The sequence below is a fragment of the Arvicola amphibius genome, chromosome X, assembly GCF_903992535.2.
Source record: "Arvicola amphibius chromosome X, mArvAmp1.2, whole genome shotgun sequence".
In the NCBI taxonomy this organism is placed as follows: domain Eukaryota; kingdom Metazoa; phylum Chordata; class Mammalia; order Rodentia; family Cricetidae; genus Arvicola; species Arvicola amphibius.
This window is the reverse complement of record NC_052065.1, coordinates 134,732,817-134,753,010: the sequence shown is the minus strand read 5'-3', so window position 1 is coordinate 134,753,010 and position 20,194 is coordinate 134,732,817. Positions and strand designations below refer to the sequence as shown.

The 20,194-nt window shown below is 37.0% G+C and overlaps 1 protein-coding gene across 4 annotated transcripts in view; it reads left to right on the top strand.

Annotated features, from left to right (window-relative positions):
* The window catches only part of Gabra3 (gamma-aminobutyric acid type A receptor subunit alpha3), a 332,417-nt gene that overhangs the window by 59,386 nt on the left and 252,837 nt on the right, over positions 1 to 20,194 (top strand). Inside the window, exon 2 of one of the 4 annotated variants that reach the window (XM_038317281.1) lies at positions 670 to 745. The exons of 2 other annotated variants lie outside the window; for them this stretch is intronic. The gene's annotated coding sequence lies outside the window, so the exon portion shown is untranslated. Of the gene's footprint in view, positions 1 to 669; positions 746 to 18,312; positions 18,334 to 20,194 lie in introns of those variants that run through there. One more of the 4 variants, XM_038317282.1, reaches the window with a different exon arrangement.

Here is a 20,194-nt window from a genome sequence, read left to right as displayed (position 1 = left end):
GCTAATAGCCAAACCTTGTATTTCAGGAATAGAGAAGTAGATATGTTTCTACCCCAAACAAGAGTCTAAGGATCCAACTAAGTTCCTACTCCCTTAAACAGATAACTATGGGTTCCACCCAGGGAGTGGTTTGCCTAGGATGTTTTGGTCTAGGATGTGAGTGTAACTTGTTTTGTTCTAACAACAGAATGTTTAACTATGGATGTAGTCCATGACCTTCAACTGGTCTGTTCATTTCCTTGTATCATGTTACTCCTACCTTTTGGAGCCAGGGGTATTTTAAGCAATTGAAAATTATACAAGGGTGATTTCAGTATTCACTGAAACTTCCTCCTGATACTATTCTATGTCTGTTGCTTTTATTGGTTAATGAATAATAAAACTGTTTTGGCCAGTGGCTTAGCAGAATATACCTAGGTGGGGGAAAACTAAACTGAATGCTGGGAGGAAGAAGGCAGAGTAAGGAGAAGTCATGTAGCCCCGCCTGAGACAGATGCTGGAACTTTACCTGGTAAGCTACAGCCATGTGGCAATACCAGGTAAATTAATTCTATTAATAAGATTAATAGAAATGGGTTAAATTAAGATTTAAGAGTTAGCCAAGAAGAAGTTAGAGCTAATGGGCCAAACAGTGATTTAATTAATACAGTATCTGTGTGATTATTTCAGGGGTGAGAAGTTGGAAACAAATAAGAAGGCTTATACAACAAATTGGCACCATACAACAAATGTGGCTTTGTTGGAGGTATGTCATGGGAGGTGGGCTTTGAGGTTTCAAAAGATTAGCGAATTCCTAATGTGCCTTCTTTGCCTCCTGCATGTGGATGGAGATCTGAGCTCTCAGCTGCTGCTACTACAGCTACATGCTGCTGTGCCTCTCCTCCACCATTATGGACTCTTAACTCCCTGGAACCATAAGTCCAATTAAATGCTTTCTTTTATAATTTTCTCTGGCCTTACTGTTTTATCACAGCAATAGAACAGTTACTAAGAATGTTTATTTCCAACTCCATCCATTTACCTGAAAATTTCATGATTTTGATTTTTATTTACAGCTGAATAATATCCCATTGTACATATGTATGAAATTTTTTTTATTCATATTTCAGCTGTTGTGAAAAGAGGAACAATTAACATGGATAAGAAAGTTTCCCTGTCAGAGAATATATAGCTATTTGGGAATATGCCCAGAAAGGATAAACCTGAATCATACATTTGTTCTATTTCTTGCTTTCCAAGGTAACTACACACAGGTTTCCACAAGGGTTGCAGCAGTTTCCTTTTCTCTATATCCATACCAACATTTATATTCATTTGTTTTATGATCTTAGCCATTCTGATTGTGATAAATAAAGCAATTTTAATTTGTATTTTAAGGATGTTGAATACTTTTAAAGGATATTTTATGTTTCTGAGTGAATGGCCTACATGTATATACACCATTCATGTGCCTAGTGCTTTTAGAGTCAAAAGAGGTGTTCAATATCATGTAACCAGAGTTACAAGCAAAGTTGTAAGTCACCATGTGGGTGCTGGGAACCAAACTTTTGACCTCTGTAAAAACAACAAGTGCTCTTAACTACTGAAATAGCTCTCTAGTTCTCAGATTATAAAAAAGTTTAATTTTATATATTTGTTTTTAATAATTTTTGTTTGCTTGGTGCTTAACTTTTTGAGTTCTTTCCACATTCTAGATAGCAACTCACATATAGTAAAGAATTTAAAAATTTAATTCCTAATATAGTTTGGTTTTTATTATATTTATCTACAACTTTATCATACAACTTCTATTGGAATAGTTTATTTTAAATTCATTTTTACTTCCTTTTTGCTTTTTGAAAAATTAGTAAATATTTTATTTTATGTATTTTCTATTTATTAATTTGTTATTTTTACCTTTACATATTTTAGTATTTATCTTAGAAATTTTAGGATCTCTTGATATACATAAATTATTTACATTTTCTTTGATGTTTTTAGAAACCTCAAATTCAATTATTACTGTCTTGTCTTTATTACTTTTATCAAGAATTTACATATAATGCAATTTAAACTCCACAAAATACTTAAATTCATATTTTATACCATAACTATTTTGATATGTGGATCTACCCAGTTTCTGTTGTTTTTCATGTTGCTTTGCACTTACATGTTTACACATGGTAGCATTTTTCTTTTGCCTGGAAAATTTTGTTAGCTTTGGTCGTTATTTTCTTTTAATATTTGTCAGATGATGAAACATTTTCAATATTTGATCATCCAAAAGTCTCCTATTTAAACAATCTTATTGAATTATTTCCTTTGGGTAAAAAAATTCTATGTTAGTTTATTTTCTCTTTACCCATTTAAAAATATCATGACATTCCTTTCTGCATTGCTATTTTTTCCTTTTGACTCTTTAACTTCAATTTTATATCATTATTTTGCATGTACAGACTTTTATTTCTTTAGTTTCAAGATTTTCTTTGCACACTGTTCTGTCTTCTAGTAGATTGACTGTTATGTACTTACATATGTTTTTGTTTCTCTGGTTTATTACACACGAGGATTCTCAATTCTTTGGATTTATGGCTTTTATTAGTTTTGTGAATTTTCTGGATTTTACTTGATTGTTGCCTCTGTCTCATTTCTTCTTTTCTTTCATTGTATGTGTGTTGATTTTTTTCACTGTGTTCTGTGTGTCTATTGTGTTCTGTCCTTTTGGGCCCCCATTTGTATATATGCTTCAGTTTCAAAGTTTTAAGTCATTTTTAGTTATATAATCTTGTTCTTTTACATCCACTATGTTATTAAACCCATACATTTAATGTTTAATTTTCATTGCACAATATCCAGTTGTTGGATTTATTAATTCAAACTTTCTATTTCAGTTCTTGATCATTTTATAATTTCTGTTAATTTTCTCCTGTTTCTTTAAGAATATCAATAAAGTGTCACACAAGCATGAGGACTGGAGTAAAACCTGTAATTTCAGTCCTGGGATAGTAGAGACAAGCGAGCCCCCAGGACTTGCTGGATAGTTAATCTAACCAAACATTAGTGACCCTCATGTTCATTTGAGACCCTGTCTCTGAATGTACAGTAGAGAGCAATTGAAAAAGAAACCCAACATTGGCTTCCATATGCACCTACACATACATGCACACGTACATATACATGTACCCCACACAGGGACACATTTCTACACATGCATGCATGTCACATATAAAACATATGCATAGTGGTGTAATGGGATATCAGTAATAGTTATTTTTATCATTATTCCCAAATTCAGACTGTGTCTCTAAACCTTTTCATCTTTTGGTTTATGTGCCATGTTTTCTTGCCTCTTTGTGTATCTAATAATTTTTATTGCATACTGTGTATAATGTCTAAAAGAAGTTTCAGACAGAAAATTCTAACTAGAACTCTACTTTTCCTCTTTTGTTACAATGCAAACCAGTGCCTTGTGCAGGGACAGATGAATTAAAATGTTTGGTGAGGAAAAATTTATGCAGAGCATTTGAGTCTTGTCAACTTTTAAAATTTGTCATACCAGCCCTATGAAACTGCTAAAAGGTTTGCTATTTTTTCTTTCTCCCAGTAGAGACTCTGCCTGAATAAGCTTGAATTTTAGCTAGCTTTCAGAGTTGATACATTTTTTCAGGGGACAAAAAGCTTTGATTTTATTAACTAACTCAACTTGGAATTTTTTCTGTTCCTTGGTGTTTCAATTTATGTGATCATTGTTTCCATCATTATGTGATACCTTTACAATGTTATGATTACAGCAAAATGTCCAGATTTCTCTACTTTTGGAAGATTTTTCCTCTCATTCAGAAAAGATTTAAGTAGAAAAGTCTGATGCTATTATACTTGGGATTTAAAATTTCATAATTATCTATAGAACTTTTATGTATTATTTTTATATCTAATGATTTGACTACAATCTTTTGTAAAAACAACAGATCATCTGTTATTTTTGGGTATTCTTGATAATATAATGTGAAGCATGCATTTTATATGTTTTTTTTGTGATTAGGGTTTTATTTTATTTCTAGTCCCAATGCACTAAACTGTACCTTCACTTAAAGGCTCAAAAGCAGGAATGAGCACATAGAGACTCTGTTAGAGTCTTTCTGTGTTTCATGTGTGAGTGAATGTGAGTGAGATATCTGTACGTATGAGGGGGTGTGCATATGGAGTTCAGGGATTGATGCTAAGTACTTTCTTTCATCACTGTCCACCTTGTTTTTTGAGACAGAACTTGTTAATTTGGCTACAGTGACTAGTCAATGAATTTGAAGGATCATCCAGTATCTACTTTCCTACCTCTAGGGTTCCAGATTCATTCACTATGTTCACATTCAAATTTTCCATGGGCGCTTGGGGATTGAACTCAGCTCCTTATGTTTGGTTGACAAACAATTTACTGACAGAGCCCCTACTTTGTCAGATTCTTAACATCAGAGTCAAAGAAACATGGCAATAAATAGAGATAGATGTAATATTTTCAGTGTGTATTTTTATGTACATTATCTTATATTATGATGTTACCTTGTTCCCCATTTTTGCTGGTTTTGGAAAAGATAGAAATCAAATTTTTATCAATGCTTTCTTTTTATTGCCTCTTTATGTAATCAAAATATTGTTTCCTTCTAAAATATTAATGTGGTACATTACATTTAAGATTTTAAACCAGAATTGTCTTTCTGGGATAAACAAAACCAGGTCATGATGTATTAAGTTGTTTATATACTGTTAGATATGATTTTAAATATCTTTTAGGATTTTCCCACTCTAATCCATGAGTCAGAATGTTATCAAGGTTATAGTAGTGTTATGAAATAATTTGGGGAATATTGTATCTTGGTTTAGGCTATGGATGAATTTTATTGAAAAATCTTAATTCTTTTCTTGAGCGATTGGTTGAGATGGCAGCGAAATTGTTTTGGCCTAAATTTTCTTCACAGGAAAATCTTGGTTTGACTGTATCCCTAGTCAATCTGTTGCTAAGCATTCTGTCTTTTCCCTGACCTTATGTGCATAAAGTTGTTTGGAAACTTCTTGTATAGTTCTTTCTGTAAACAGAGATTTCCTTTCTATTGGCTATATACTTATATATCATCATAATTGTAGGTATGCATCAAATTTTATAAAAAGTTGCTAAAAACTTTTGAAGTACTTATGCTATTTTTCACGTATAAGACTTCAAGTTGGGTCTACTCTTTTATATTATTTTTACTGTTTCTTTAAAAAATTTCTTTTATTTTTAGAGCTATTTCTTTTCTATTTAATAACTATTAAATAACTGTCTATACTCTTTTTCTTTTTTTTTCTTTTCTTTTTTTTTTTTTTTTTTTTTGTTTTTCGAGACAGGGTTTCTCTGTAGCTTTGGAGCCTGTCCTGGAACTAGCTCTTGTAGACCAGGCTGGTCTCGAACTCACAGAGATCTCTCTCCCAAGCCTACATATATTTGTAAATACACTGTGTCTCATTCAGAGGTTTGTTTCTGTCTGAATCTGTCTTTATTGTGCATCTGTAATCCTTTTTTGATCAGGACTGCTTCTTAAAATGCTAAGTGGTATGTCTAGGACTAAAGCTGCTTTGCCTTTTGGCTCTACCCAGTCCAACATGGTGGAGGCATATTCACCACCAGCTCTGTGAGTCACAATCACTGCCCCAGCTTTGTATATTACCATTAAACAACTTGTATCACTTTGCTCATAAATCAGCTTGAACTGAAAGTATTATGTATCTAGTTCTGTTCTTGTTACTCAAAATTTCTTTTACTCTATGTTGTCATTTTTGTTCCTTATAAGTTATATGTTTGCTATTTTCTATTTTTAGAAAAAATGCCATTGGTTTAATAGGAGTAAGATTTAATTTGTATTTGGTTTTGAGTAGTATGGACATTTTATTAATTTTAATTCTAAATAATGGACACATGATGCATGCCTTTATATATATGTTTGTGTTTTAGTCAATTCATTTTATCTATATTTTATATTTTATATTCTATAAATCTTTGTCTTCCCTTATTTGTTTTTAAATATTTAACATTTTGGTGTTATTACATATAGGATTGTTTTTTAATTTTGTTTTATGAAAATTTGTTCATGATAGTGTATACATATGCATATATTTTTGTGCCATGACTTTGTTTATTGCAAAGTTTTTTGTGTGAAATATTGAAGTCAAATTTTCTCTCTTTACAGGGTAGGTTTTAGTTTTTAACATTTACTATGATATTAGCTGTTGGAGTATCAGATGCAACCTTAGTTATTTTGGAGTATGTACCTTCTGCACCCAGTATATTCCAAGTTGAGTTGTTTCTATAAATCATAATATACTGCTGAACTTTTTCAAATGCTTGTTCTGCATCACATTTTTATCTTTCATTTGGTCAATGATTTGTGCATGTCAAAGCATCTTTGTACTACAGGAATAACTGCAACTCAGTAATAGTGCATGATCCTTATAATTGCTGCTGATGTCAGTTTCTGATATTTTGTTCAAAATTTTTACATTTGTGTTTATTAGAGATGTTGAATAAAATTTTACTGCTCTTACAGTGTCATTGTTTGGCTTTATTGTTAAGACACTATTGTCATTGAAACATAAGTTTAGAAGTATTTAATCTACTGAAATATTTTTAGTTTTACAAGTATTGATATAAATTCAGGCAAAATTTATTAATGAAGTCACCATTCCTTTGGCTTTTCATTAATAAGTTTTTTTTGTTACAAATGAAGTCTAGTTTTCTAGTTATTTTAGTTTGTTCATATTTTATGTGTGTTCATAATTTCATCTAGCAGGTAGTACGTCTTTAGGAAAAATGATTTGTTTTTGTTCTTCTAATACTGGCATATCATCTTTCACATCTTTTTTTCCAGTTTATTTATTTTTTATTAAAAATTGCCATCTCCTCCCTTCCTCCTCCCCCTTCCCTCCCCTCCCCTCTACCCACACCCCCACTCCCTCCCTCTTGAGGCCAAACAGCCATCAGGGTTCTCTACACTATGTTGAGACCAAGGTCCTCCCAACTCCCCCCAGGTCCAGGAAGGTGAGCAACCGAACTGACAAGGCTCATACAGAGCCCGTCCATGTCGTAGAGACCAAGCCCATCGCCATTGTCCTTGGCTCCTCGGTCAGCCTCCACCATCAGCCACCCTCAGAGAGTCCGATTTGGTCGCATGTTCCATCAGTCCCATTCCAAGTGGACTTGGTGGTCTCCCATTAGTTCTGTCCTGCCGTCTCAGTGGGTGAACGCGTCCCTCATGGTTCTGACTTTCTCATGATCTCTCTCCATCCGCTCCTCATCAGAACTTTGGGAGCTCAGTCCGGTGCTCCAATGTGGGGCTCTGTCTCTATCTCCATCCATCGCCAGGTGAAGGTTAAGGCTCACAGTGAGCCCGTCCATGCTGTAGAGTTCACATTCATTGCCGTTGTCCTTGGTTTCTCAGTCTTCCTCCATCGTCAGCCACATTCAGAGAGCCCGGTTTGGTCCCCTGTTCCATCAGTCCCATTCCAACTGGACTTGGTGGTCTCCCGTTAGATCTGTCCCACCGTCTCAATGGGTAAACGCACTCCTCACGGTCCTGACTTCCTTGCTCATGATCTCCCTCCTTTTGCTCCTCATTGGGACCTTGGGAGCTCAGTCCGGTGCTCCTATGTGGGGCTCTGTCATTTTCTCCATCCAATGCCAGGTGAAGGTTCTATGGTGATATGCAAGATATTCATGAGTATGGCAATAGGATCTGGCCATTTTTGGCACCCTCTCCTCAGCTGCCCAAGGACCTAGCTGGGGGCGTCTTCCTGGACACCTGGGAACCCCTCTAGAGTCAAGCCTCTGCCAACCCTAGAATGGCTCCCTTAAGTAAGATATATAATTCCTTGTTCCCATATCCACCCTTCCTATATCCCAACCATCCTATTCCCCCAAGCTCTTCCCATCCTCCACTTCACACTTTTCTCGCCCCATCCTCCCTACCCCCATCCCACCCCACCCCTATGTTCCCATTTTTTGTCCGGCAATCTTGTCTACTTCCAGTATCCAGGAGGATAACTATATGTTTTTCTTTGGGTTCACCTTCTTATATAGCTTCTCTAGGATTTTTACGAATTATAGGCTCGATGTCCTTTATTTATGGCTAGAACCCAATTATGAGTGAGTACATCCCATGTTCATCTTTTTGGGTCTGGGTTACCTCACTCAGAATAGTGTTTTCTATTTCCATCCATTTGCATGCAAAATTCAAGATGTCATTGTTTTTTACCGCTGAGTAGTATTCTAGCATGTATATATTCCACACTTTCTTCAACCATTCTTCCACTGAAGGGCATCTAGGTTGTTTCCAGGTTTTGGCTATTACAAATAATGCTGCTATAAACATAGTTGAACAGATGCTTTTGTAATAAGATTGGGCATCTCTTGGGTAAATTCCCAAGAGTGGGATTGCTGGGTCCTGGGGTAGGTGGATCCCAAATTTCCTGAGAAACCTCCACACTGCTTTCCAAAGCGGTTGCACAAGTTTGCATTCCCACCAGCAATGGATGAGTGTACCCCTTACTCCACATCCTCTCCAGCAAAGGCTATCATTGGTGTTTTTGATTTTAGCCATTCTGACAGGTGTAAGATGGTATCTTAACGTTGTTTTGATTTGCATTTCCCTGATTGCTAAGGAGGTTGAGCATGCCCTTAAGTGTCTTTTGGCCATTCGAACTTCTTCTGTTGAGAATTCTCTGTTCAGTTCAGTGCCCCATTTTTTAATTGGGTTCATTAGCATTTTAAAGTCTAGTCTCTTGAGTTCCTTATATATTTTGGAGATCAGGCCTTTGTTGTGGAGTTGGTGAAGATCTTTTCCCAGTCAGTAGGCTGCCTTTTTGTCTTAGTGACAGTGTCCTTTGCTTTACAGAAGCTGCTCAGCTTCAGGAGGTCCCATTTATTCAATGTTGCCCTTAATGTCTGTGCTGCTGGGGCTATACGTAGGAAGCGGTCTCCTGTGCCCAAATGTTGTAGAGTACTTCCCACTTTCTCCTCTAACAGGTTCAGTGTGTTCAGATTGATATTGAGGTCTTTAATCCATTTGGACTTGAGTTTTGTGCATGGTGATAGACACGGATCTACTTTCATTCTTCTACAGGTTGACATCCAGTTATGCCAGCACCATTTGCTGAAGATGCTTTCTTTCTTCCATTGTGTGCTTTTAGCTCCTTTATCAAAAATCAGGTGTTCATAGGTTTGTGGGTTAAGATCTGGGTCTTCTATTCGATTCCATTGGTCGACTTCTCTATTTTTATGCCAATACCAAGCTGTTTTCAATACTGTAGCTCTGTAATAGAGTTTGAAGTCAGGGATGGTAATGCCTCCAGAAGTTCCTTTATTGTATAAGATTGTTTTGGCTATCCTGGGTTTCTTGTTCTTCCATATAAAGTTGATTATTGTCCTCTCAAGATCTGTGAGGAATTTTGATGGGATCTTTAAGGGGATTGCATTAAATCTATAGATTGCCTTTGGTAGTATTGCCATTTTTACTATGTTGATCCTCCCAATCCAAGAGCAAGGGAGATCCTTCCATTTTCTGGTATCCTCTTCAATTTCTTTCTTCAAAGACTTAAAGTTCTTGTCAAATAGGTCTTTCACTTCCTTGGTTAGAGTTACCCCAAGATATTTTATGCTATTTGTGGCTATCGTGAAAGGTGAAGCTTCTCTGATTTCTTTCTCTGCTTCCTTATCCTTTGTATATAGGAGGGCGACTGATTTTTTGGAGTTGATCTTGTAACCTGCCACGATACTAAAGGAGTTTATCAGCTGTAGGAGTTCTTTGGTGGAGTTTTTGGGGTCGCTTATGTACACTATCATATCATCTCCAAATAATGAAAGTTTAACTTCTTCCTTTCCAATTCGAATCCCCTTGATCCCCTTGTTTTGTCTTATTGCTATTGCTAGAACTTCAAGTACTATATTGAAGAGATAAGGAGAGAGTGGACAGCCTTGTCGTGTTCCTGAATTTAGTGGGATGGCCTTGAGTTTCTCTCCATTTAATTTGATGTTAGCTGCCGGCTTGCTGTAAATAGCCTTTATTATATTTAGGAATGACCCCTGTATCCCTAATCTCTCCAAGACCTGTATCATAAAGGGGTGCTGAATTTTGCCAAATGCTTTTTTCTGCATCTAATGAGATGATCATATGTTTTTTATCCTTCAGTTTATTTATATGATGGATTACATTGATAGATTTTCATATGTTGAACCAGCCCTGCATCTCTGGGATGAAGCCTACTTGATCATAGTGGATAATTTTTCTAATGTGTTCTTGGATTCTGTTTGCCAGTATTTTATTGAGAATTTTTGCATCGATGTTCATGAGTGAGATTGGCCTGTAATTCTCTTTCTTGGCTAAGTCTTTGTGTGGTTTAGGTATCAGGGTAATTGTAGCTTCATAAAAGGAATTTGGCAATGACTGTTCTGTTTCTATATTATGAAATACCTTAAGGAGTATAGGTATTATGTCTTCTTGGAAGTTCTGGTAGAATTCTGCATTGAACCTATCAGGTCCTGGGCTCTTTTTGGTAGGGAGGTTTCTGATAACAGTTTCCAATTCTTCGCGACTAACAGGACTATTTAGAGCATTTACCTGGTCCTGGTTTAACTTTGGTACATGGTACTTATCTAAAAAAGTGTCCATTTCTTTTACATTTTCCAATTTTGTGGCATACAGGATGTTGTAGTAAGATCTAATGATTCTTTGGATTTCCTCTGTGTCTGTGGTTATGTCCCCTTTTTCATTTCTGATCTTATTAATTTGTGTGTTCTCTCTCTGCCGTTTGATTAGTTTGGCTAGGGGTTTGTCAAATTCACAAACAAAGGAGTCCAGCATTGCCCAAAATAACTCAAACATCTAGTGACCCTACACCAGCACATCGCAAAGAAAGGAAACACACAATCTCTACTACCAAATAAAAAATGACAACCGGAGTTAACATCCACTGGTCATTAATATCACTTAATATCAATGGACTCAATTCACCTATAAAAAGGCACAGGCTAAGAGATTGGATACGAAAACAGGATCCAACATTCTGCTGTTTACAAGAAACACACCTCAACCACAAAGACAGACATCTACTCAGAGTAAAGGGTTGGGAAAAGGTTTATCAAACAAATGGACCTAAGAAACAAGCCGGTGTGGCCATACTAATTTCTAACAAAGTTGACTTCAAACTAAAATCAATCAGAAGAGATGGAAAGGGACACTTTATACTCATTACAGGAAAAATCTATCAGAATGAAGTCTCAATCCTGAATATCTATGCCCCTAATACAAAAACACCCACTTATATAAAAGAAATATTACTAGAACTCCAGACAGCCATCAAACCAAACACACTGATAGTGGGAGACTTCAACACTCCTCTTTCACCAATGGACAGGTCAATTCGACAGAAACCTAACAGAGAATTAAGAGACTTAATAGAGGTAATGAACCAAATGGACTTAATAGACATCTATAGAACATTCCACCAAAACAGGAAAGTATATACCTTCTTCTCTGCGGCTCATGGAACCTTTTCGAAAATTGACCACATACTCGGTAACAAAGCAAACTTCCACAGCTACAAAAACATATTAGTAACCACCTGCATCTTATCAGATCACCATGGATTAAAATTAGAATTCAACAACAATGCTACCCCCAGAAAGCCTACAAACTCATGGAAACTGAACAGTCAACTACTGAACCACAGCTGGGTCAAGGAAGAAATAAAGAAAGAAATTAAAGTCTTTCTTGAATTTAATGAAAATAAAGACACAACATACTCAAACTTATGGGACACTATGAAAGCAGTGCTAAGAGGAAAATTCGTAGCACTAAGTGCCCACTTAAAAAAAACGGAGAAAGCACACATTGGAGACTTACCAGCACACCTGAAAGCTTTAGAAAAGAAAGAAGCAGACTCACCTAGGAGGAGTAGAAGACTGGAAATTATCAAACTGAGGGCAGAAATCAACAAAATAGAAACACAGAAAACAATCCAAAGAATCAATGAAACAAAAAGCTGGTTCTTGGGGAAAATCAACAAGATTGACAAACCCCTAGCCATCTTTCACATCTTTCTTTGAATTTATGTAGCATTACGTGCAATGTTTCTTTTTTATTTATTATTTTTTATTTATTTGAGCTTTTTGTAATTTTCCTTGATTTTTCCAGAAATATTTTGCCAATTGTGCATGTATATCTTTTTTATTCTTACTTATTTTTGTTTTTTGAGACAAGTTCTGACTATAATACGTAGTTCTGCTGGCCTTAACAGTGGTATTCCTGTCTCTGCCTCATAAATGATACTAATAGAGGCAGACATTGTAGATATTAAAAAAGACCCAAGTGATTATTTTTGAAACTATGTTGTTTGTGGTTTTAATTCTATTTCTTTGGCCTTGGGTATTTTCTGTTTCCTTATCCCATCCCCTTACATATTATTCTTTCTGATGTTTTTCACATAGAAGAGTTAATATTTTCTGTGTGGGCTGTAGATATAGGGCTTAGTGGCAGATCACTTGCCTACAATGCGTGAGGCCCTGGATATTATCCTCATCATGGTAAAGAAAAACAAAATTTCCTTTAGTAAATTTATTGATGACAAATTGTCCTATCATTAATTTGTCTGCATTTTGCAGCATTTGCATTTATTTATGAAAGTTTCTTTTGGTGACTACATAATTCCGTATTTACAAATTTTAAAATTTCATTGTTTTACTGATTGACTTTTGCAATGCTTGGGTGAGTCAAGGGCTTTTCATATGAGAGATAAATATTCTACTACTGACCTAAACTTCCAAATCCATGTCAACTTTATAAAATGTTTTTTCCTTATTCTGTGTTTAACTGTATTGTTCTAAGACTTTTTTTGCTGGACAGTTTCAAGATTTTCATTTGTATTTGTTTTCCAAAGTTTATCCTATACCTGAATGTTTTTTATATATTAGATCATTGAGACTACTGAATATGAAAATATATGTGATTCCTTTTTTAAAGAAAACTTTGTTAGAATTGGAATTAATATACAATAGCTTCATCATATTTCCTATATTCAATTTCATGAATTTTCATTATATTTAAAAACATCTTAGGCATTGTTTTTCAAATACTTTTATTTCTTGTGTGTCTTCTGGAACTTTAATTACATATATGTGATAAGTTTGTTATTGTCTCACATACCACTGATACTTCATCTTTTTCCTTTATGTTCATATTTTTACTTTTTAGAAGCTTCTCTAAAGCAAAGGACACAGTAAACAAGACAAAATGGGAGCCTACAGAATGGGAAATATTTTCACCAACCCCATATCAGACAGAGGACTGATCTCCAAAATATACAAAGAGCTCAAGAAATTGATCATCAAAAGAACACATAATCCAATAAAAAAAATGGAGTACAGACCTAAAAAGAGAACTCTCAACAGAGGAATCTAAAATGACTGAAAGACACTTAAGTATATTTTCAACATCCTTAGTCATCAGAGAAATGCAAATCAAAACAACTCTGAGATTCCATCTTACACCTGTAAGAATGACCAAGATCAAAAACACAGATGACAACTTATGCTGGAGAGGTTGTGGGGTAAAGGAAACACTCCTACATTACTGGTGGGAGTGCAAACTGGTACAGCTGCTTTGGATATTAGTATGGTGATTTCTCAGAAAATTAGGAAACAACCTTCCTCAAGACCCAGCAATACTACTTTTGGGTATATACCCAAAGGATGCTCAATCATACCAAAAGGACATGTGCTCAACTATGTTCATAGCAGCATTGTTTGTCATAGCCAGAACCTGGAAACAACCTAAATGCCCCTCAACAGAAGAATGATAATGAAAAAATAATGACGTCTTGAAATTTTCAGGCAAATGAATGGATCTAGAAGACATCATATTTAGTGAGGTAACCCAGATCCAGAAAGACAAATATATGTACTCATTCATAAGTTGGTTTTTAAACATAAAGCAAAGAAAACCAGCCTACAATTCACAATCCCAGAGAACCTAGGTAACAATGAGGACCCTAAGAGAGACATACATGGATCTAATCTACATGGGAAGTAGAAAAAGACAAGATCTCCTGAGTAAATTGGGAGCATGGGGACTATGGGAGTGGGTAGAAGGAGAGGGGAGAGAAAGGGAGGGGAGAAAAATTAATAGCTCAATAAAAACAATAAAAAAGAAAAATTATATTCTTTGTATACTTCAGATTGAAGAATATGTGTTGATATTCCTGTTAAGCCTTTCTACTACTGTTTAAAATCATCTTTCCTGTAAACTTTTGTTGGCAGAGGCTGCTTGTTCATTTCCAGTCACCCAAACCTGAAATAATCACACAGAAACTATATTATTTGCAATGCTGTTTGGCCAATAGCTTAAGCATATTTCTAGCTAGCTAAGTCTTATATCTTAAATTAACCCATTTCTATTTTTTTTATTTTATCATGAGGTTGTGGCCTGCTGGCAGGGTTCTGGTGCCATCTGTTTCCTGCTGTGGCTACATGGCATCTCTCCTCTTTATCTGCTTGAAATTCCAGCTTTGCCCTATTCTGCACTGCAATAGGCCCAAAGCAACTTCTTTATTAACCAATAGTGTTCACAGGGTGCTGAGGGGATTCCCACATCAAAATTAAGTTGAGAAATTTGCATTTTTAGTAATAGAATTTGCATTTTTTAAAAATTTCTTCACCTTGTTGCAATTTCTAGCTTGTTCATTTATTTTAAGTGCATTTTTGTTTCTATTAATGTAGTAACGAGAGACTATTTAAAACCCTTCCTGCTAATTTCAGCATTTGTTTTAATCAAAGATGGGCTCTATAAAGTGTGTCTTCTCTTGAGTATGGATAGTATTTTCATATGTCTTTGTTTTCTTATAAATTTGGAATATATCTTCAACATTGTTAAAGACATAATCTTTATGATTCCTTTATCCTTCTTTATTTCTCTATAGAGAATTGATTTTTGTTTGTTTCAGTAAACAGTAAGATGGCTGAAGTGGAACTCTCGATTGTTTCTTTTGGTAGACTGTATTGAAAACTCTGTTTAATCCTTCCAGCTTTATTTACATCCTTTGGACTCTGTCCCCAGATGCATATTTCATGAATTTTACCAAATTTGGCCAGTTTATATCTACTTCGTATTTTTTTTTATTTTTGGTTTTCTCACATTAGTTACAAACTGTGGTATTCATCCTGAATTCTGTCTCCTGACTTTTCAAGCCACATGGGCTGTGAAAACTTGTGTGGGGGAGTTAGCTAGCACTGGATTGTGTGCTTATAATCTTAACTCCCCATCCAGAGAGTAGTGCATGGCAGGTACAATTACACTATGGAATTTGGCAAATGCTATGAATTAGGCATTATTTTTACTTATATTTTTTCCCTCAAGATACAGTCACTAAACGTTTAACAGATGCAATAGTGATTCTAGTTTCTCTGGAGCTTTATTTACTGTTTTGGCCTGGGGGCTGCCATCAGGCAAAACTTCCATGTATCAGTTCCCTTCTTATTTCTTGATGCTTGCTTGACATTTATGTGCTTTGGGACCTATATCATGGTTTGTCTGCAAGAACCTTCTTAAATATTATCCAAGGTGGCCTTAGTAAATTTTTTCTTGATTTTCATGGAAATGAATACAATTATAAAAATAGTATTAATTTTTTTACAGAGATAAAGTAGTGTGGTTTCTGTATCTCATATTCTCCATTAGTTTCCATGTCTTTTTTAAAAAGTGAGATTGTCACTTTAAGTGTTCACCATACTAAAAAAGACAGGCGGCACATGTTTGCCATATATTATTATCTTGATTCAAAAAACAGGTAAGGCATAAAACCAGGAATATCTGAGACAAAGAATAGAATCAGCGATGAGACAACAGAGAGTAATGGTCAATACATTAATAAACATTGTATACATATATGAAAAAGCCACAGAGGAAGAAGTTTATTGTTCTGTGTAATGAACATATGATAATAGAATTATACGACTTAAGGAGGAATGTTTTGAGGGCATCTTCAGCCAAATAATTTGTATCACGATATCTACAAAGTCGGGAGGCCAGTGCATGTCTTTAATCCCAGCACTTGGGAGGCAGAGGCAGTCAGATTTCTGTGAAATTGAGGCCAACCTGGTATTCAGAGCAAGATCCAGGACATCCAAAGCTGTTACACGAAAAACTCTGTCTTAAAAAACAAAGCAAAACAAAATAAAGATATTATCCGGTTTGTTTATTTGTTTGTTCAGTATCTTGGACAAAAATAAAAAGTTAACAACTGCAGTGGATTGAGTAGTGTCCTACTAAAATTCGTATCTGTTCATAACCTTAGGTTGTAACCATATTTAAGTGGTAAGTCTTTGTGGAAGTTGTTAGTGATGAAATCATCTTGGGTTTAGTGTGACTGTAAATTTGCACACACAGGGCTACAAGAGGAGAACTGAAGACAGGCAATGTTTGGAGTGATTTTTCTGTGTGACAGGAAATGGCAGGATCCAACAGTTGCTGGAAGACACAAGGCAGAGCCTGTGGAGGGAGTGTTGTTGGGCAAACAGCTCAATTAGGCTTCTGGTTTTAGAATAATGGCAGAATAAATTGTTGTTTATTTATACTATTGAAAGGATTGCCATTTGTTATGTAAGTTCTAGAAAACTAACACCACATTCTAATGGTTACATGCCTTTTTATTGGGTTACTAATCCACTGCATTAAGTGGACATTTGTACAAACAAATCTACACATAAGAAAATTGGAAGGTATCTGTCAACAAATACATTTGCTTTATGCACAACTTATATGTTTTTTTTGGGGGGGGTGGATAAACATGCTAAACCTGGAATCAGCAGTCTAGATGTTAGTCCTGAGTCTACCATTGATGCACCATGATATTGTGTGTGATTTATTTTTCCTTCAGGCATGTTTGCTTTTGTACAATACTGCTTATCTTTGTTTTCTTTCAGCTCCATACTTATGTGTCTTCCCCTCCCTATACAATCAATCTGATGATATATACTTTGTCATAAATGTATAGTTGTGCCATATGCACTTTGATGAGTAGGACTAGAGAGTATTAGGAATTAATTAAAAGATAATAGCACTATAGTTTAAATAGAAATGGAACACTATGAAAGTTTTAAATACTTACTCAGGTTTCAGGTACTGTTTTTCTACTGAGGACTAATTGATTTCCAGTTAAATGCCCTTAAGTTTCTTTGACTGAATAGGCCAGAAATTACTATTTAAAGGTTTGAATTTTAAAAGGTTTAAAGGAACAGGAGAGATGGTCCAGTGGTTAAGCACTTGTTGCTCTTGCAGAGAAGTGACGTTTGCTTTCCAGGAAGCACATGGCAGCACACAAACTTCTGTAACTCTAGTTGCAGGGGATCTGCCACTCTCTTCTGGCCTCCCTGGGCATCAGGAACACAGGTGGAACACAGCCATACATGCAGGCAAAACAACCATCCACAGAAAATAAAAAAAATTAGGCTAATCATCCTGAATTAGTGGAGAGTGAATTTTTTGATAGCAGTAATTATTTACACACATGTGCATATGCATGTTGCTTCTGAAACACACAAAACAGTAGAATGCTAAGTCATTGAAGACTTTACTTTTGGAGAGTCTTTGAAATATGGTAGTTTTTTATTGTTTAAGAACCAACCTCTCTTGCATCTAGGAGTTTCCTGTTTTGAGGTCTTAGATTGCTAGATCTAGAAGGGTTTTTAAGACAATATACTTCATCACCTTTCAATTACTCATTGAAGCTTCTGAAGGCTATCAATGACTTGCCCAAGGGAACAGTAATTTTTATAGGCTGTCCTCAAACCTAAGATCCTTTGTTTAATATTTTCAGTCTCCTTCCACTCTGTTATAGCTGCTTTGCATTGCCCAGACTGATATTCCACCCTTTGCTTTATATTTTGGATTAGTCAATTTTCTTCTCTTGGGTTTCTATATTCTCTTCAGCACTAGAGGACCTGCTGTTGCCCTGTTTTCCCTTGAGGAAAGCTTAAGCTGACTGTTTTTAATTGGGTCCACATTTTTCTTCCTTAGGGTGGGGTTGAAGTTAGGTCATTAGGGGATCAGTGTGGCTGAACTCTTTCTTCTTAGTGGAGTGTGAATGACAACTTTTTTGATGTACCTTTGTTTGGAGTTCATTATTATCCTCAGAGATGGAATCTGAACAGACAAGGTTGTCAAACCTTTATTCGGAGCCTGGGTTAGAAGGCACGCCCATAGGGATGGAAGAGAAAGAAGAGAGAAGAGGAAGCTCACTCTTCGGTCCTGGCGAGGGAAGTAAGCATCTCACAGCGGTTTGGTAATCCATACTTCCTTTATGTCTGTTTGCTCTTAGCCTTTTGCTCTTTCTCTACCCTTTGCTTGCCCCGTTCCTCCCCTTCTCTCTGAGTTTCCCTTGATTTCTCTGCTGGAAACCTCAAAGAATGAAATACTACTTTAGTCTTTCGTAAAACAACCACAGATCTAAAGCCTTTGCAGCTCTGGATTCAGAACCCCAGTTTAGCCGCGTGCTCAGCACTAGGCAGTGGTAAAGCTAGCTAAGGGGGTGGGGAGAAGTGGAGAAAGGTTGGGAGGGAGTCTGAGAGGGAGGGAAGGAAAGAGGGAGGGAGAGAAAAGAGAGAGAGAGGGAGGGACTGAGGGAGGGGAAAAGGAAGGGAGAGAAGGGAAGAGTGAGGAGAGAGAGGGAGGGAGGGAGGGAGAGAGAGAGAGAGAGAGAGAGAGAGAGAGAGAGAGAGAGAGAGAGAGAGAGGAAGAGAGAGGGAGGGAGGGAGAGAAGAGAGGAAGAGCGTGAGCGCGCGCTAGCTAGCTAGCTAGCTAGCTAGCAAAGCAGAGAGACAGACTGAGATAGGGACTAGGACAGAGACCTAGAGAAAGAGAACAAGCCCCGTTCTATCAGGGCTTAGCCTCCAACTTGTTTCAGTTCATTCATCCTTTTTTCCTCTCTGCTTCGAGGGAAGTGACTGTGGCACTCGGTAAGAGACGGAGATGTTCCCTTCTTCCCCCCTCCCCCAAGCTCAGGTCTCCTTTCCTGATAGCATCTCTCCCCTGTTAGGAGAGTCTCCTTGGGTTGGTCGGGAGGCGAGACATGCTCTGCAGCTGTGATGCTTTCCTGGGTTCCCCAGTGGGGCTGGAGGAAGCCCAGAGGGGGCATTTGGGCTGGGAGGCGCTGGGGTGAAACCTGGTTTGAGGAAGGGGGGTTGTGATGTGGTCGATGTATACGCGATTTGCTTCATTGTCAGTGAATTGTTGTGTTCCTCTTTGGAAGCAGGTCAGCACTGACCTTGCAAATTGCTTGGGGGGCCCGACAGCTGCTGCAAAAAGCCATAGAGTGACCCCTAGCCAGAGCAGACAGCACTGTCATGACCCCCCAGACAGCCCTAGGCATCAAGGATGGGGTAATGGCTGGAGCTCCCTCCTTTAACTCTTTCCCTGCAGCTGTGTTTGGCTGCTGGAAATGAGAAGGAGGGAGGAGTCTGAGCAGCCCCTTTCCCTCTCTCCCTATTGCAGTCCCCAGATGCAAGTGAGTAGAAAGTTGTAAATAACTGCTTCCTTTCAAGCAGGTGGAACCCTTCCCCCTTCCTTTTAGAGGTTCACTGTGGGGTTGGACCTGAGTTCTTCTACAAACTTGGAAGGCTTTTCTGGCTTCAGTGAGGGAAGCCCCACTTGCATCCCACCCCTGATCTCAGGCAGCTGTGCTGGCGCCTAAACCATGAGTTCAGATTTCACCCCCCACCCACCCCCACTGGTGGGCATCTTCTTAGGTCTAGATGTGTCCTTGGGAGGAGGACAGAAACACCTGCTGGTTTGAAGAGCTTTCTTCCCAGCAGGCTGCCCCCCTACTGTGGCTGGGGGAGGGGCTGCTGGGCAGGAGAGGAGAGTGTGAGTAGCTAGGATTTCCATTGTGAATAGTATGGGTTATTTAGGGTTGGTTCCTCAGGTTTGGTTTGTCTGAAGCTATGAGAGGGATGACTGAAACTATTGTAACCTTTTGAACTTGTAAAGGACAGGATCTTGTTGCTTGATAGAGGCTTCTCTCTGTAGTTAGTGACACTGTCATGCTCCTGGTCATAACTGCAGAACAAATTGTACTAATTACTAACATTTTAAGTGTTTAATGTTTCTGATCTGGGCTAATGGTTTAATGTGTATTACCTTGATTT